Source organism: Silene latifolia, chromosome 8 (genome assembly GCF_048544455.1).
Source record: "Silene latifolia isolate original U9 population chromosome 8, ASM4854445v1, whole genome shotgun sequence".
Lineage (NCBI taxonomy): Eukaryota > Viridiplantae > Streptophyta > Magnoliopsida > Caryophyllales > Caryophyllaceae > Silene > Silene latifolia.
This window is the reverse complement of record NC_133533.1, coordinates 113,240,056-113,242,471: the sequence shown is the minus strand read 5'-3', so window position 1 is coordinate 113,242,471 and position 2,416 is coordinate 113,240,056.

The following is a 2,416-nucleotide window of genomic DNA, read 5'->3' as shown; positions in this document are numbered from 1 at the left end:
GTTCTTTGAGACTTTATTTCAGCTTATTTTAATTTAGCTTAACGCCATTCAATTCAGCTAAGATTTATTCAAACTAACCCCTACTTGAACTCTTTTGGATATAGCAGAGCTCCATTCAGCTGAAAAGAACAATGCCAACAAATGGGAATGATCTTGGATTATATGGAAATATTCTCCTAGTACTCCAAAGTGTTTTAAGGCTTATAACCTCAAAAAAATAAAAATAAAAATAAAAATAAATTAGAACTGTATTTGGAATTACTTGAATATAATTCCAAGTTATATTCCTTCTTCTTTAAATAAATAAAGGTAACAACAAAGTCATGGTTGTCTAAAATGCACCCATCCATAAAAGGGCAATGCTCAAGAATGAGCCCACAAGTCTTGTGGCCAGTTGTTAATATGTTTATATTTTAGTACACAAGGACTCAAGGAGGGTGGATCAACCATTTCACTATGTTGACATAACACTCGTATGACAGCTAAATATGAATCAATACTTAACATCACCCTCAACCTCGACCTCAACCAATATCGACCCATCAAATTTTCCTTACTGATATAGATAAATGGTCCTCAAATTTTCGGAAAATATCCCTTTTCTCTTCGTCTATGACTGTATGACTTCCAAAAGCGTGTTTACTAGTATTAAGGTCCAGTTTCGTCAGGATTACCTAAGTTACATCTCAATGCACATGCAATCTAGTCTTAGCAGTTATTCTTGCTCGTGATGTAAAGCAACTTTTGACATCTCATAACCATTTTCCATTTTAACTTTATTTTAATCAGTTGTACGATGTTACAAGCTTGTAATTAACGCGTCACGAGTGAGAGTGAGAATTAGTGTAGCTTTAAAATGGAAGAATAAATGTTTAAGAAGTGTCACATGGGTGACAATACAAATAGAAGATGGATGAAAACATGCTATTTTGGTGTGTAGAGTTCCAACTTCCACAAGTGCTATAATGGACAGTGTATTTCAATTGGCTGTATTTTTGAATTTAGTATAAGATCATCAACATTTTAAAAGTTAGTGGTGGTGCATCTTTGGTTTCCCATGTGAAAGAATCTTTTTTAATCAACATGAAATGTTTAGATGTTTAATTATCTCCCAAATTTAGAGAGATTTTGATTCATATATAATTCCCAAATTAGCTGCACATGGTTTAGGACCAGGGAGATTGGTTTATATACAGTGCATCATCATGCTACGTAATTCCCTAATTAGCTCCGCATGAGCTAGCTTAGTTTGTTTCAAATTTTAAAAATTTGGAATTGAGTCATGGGTTAGGTCTACTAGTTTGTTTCAATTTTTAAAAATGGTTTTCCTAATTGCCATATAGAGACTTATATGGACCTTCAAAAGTTAGAGACCAATACAGTTCAAGTTATCAATAAGTCGCGTACTTATGGATATAGTTCAAGTTATCAATGAGTCGCGTACTTGAGTTAAGTTGGTCATCAATCTAGTCAAGGTCATTATTATCGAGTCACGAGTCATAACAAATCAATTTCGATTCAAGTTGAATCATGATTCATGAAGAATCAAGTTTTGATTATTGGTTAGGTTGACCTCCTATTGAGTTGGGCCAATTGGTAAGTCATCAACATTTCTATTTTATGGTGACGGTTTGGACATATCGATTCTAATATGTTGTAGATAATTATTTACGGATCCTAAAACTATTTGTGACAAACAGAATAGAGTTTATACAAAAGAACAAGGTGTACGTTGGAATTGTGATCGGGTACCCAAAGGAATGGGGTATCTAGAAACCTTTAGAAAAGTTGAAGTCACACATGACTAATTCACTACATCAACATCCAAATTCCAACCCAAGTGCGTACATCCAATAAATACATGCCAACACCACTTAAAACACTTAGCTAAATGTCACTTACTGCTTTACAGTTTTGGTCATTGTTCTTGTAAATTTGAATAATTTTACAAACGAAATGACAAAAATGGTACGGGTAGTAGTTGTTGTAAAGTCCTTCAATGGACCCCTTTATATATCTACCTTTCTTATACTAAATTACTAATCACAATCAATCTAAACTCGACCCTTTTTATATTCGTCTTCATTATTAGCTCACTTAATTATTGTTACGAAGCTAGTAGAAACCGTCCAATAACAAGCGATCAAAAACACGTTTACAGAGACATGCATAATACAGAGCTATTTTAAATTAAGACGATCTTAAATAAGAATTGGGTACAGTCGGAACTTGAAACAATGATGTTAATTGAACTTGCCACGTGAAAACACGTTGTAGATGTTTTGGTACACACTATGATATGTTGGTAAAGTACTCTGTATTGGTTACGTGAAGTTGACTGTTGTCCATGCCATTTTGACAAGGAAAATGAAAGGGCGCCACCGGGTGACACCCAATTTGGGCGCCACCCTCTCAC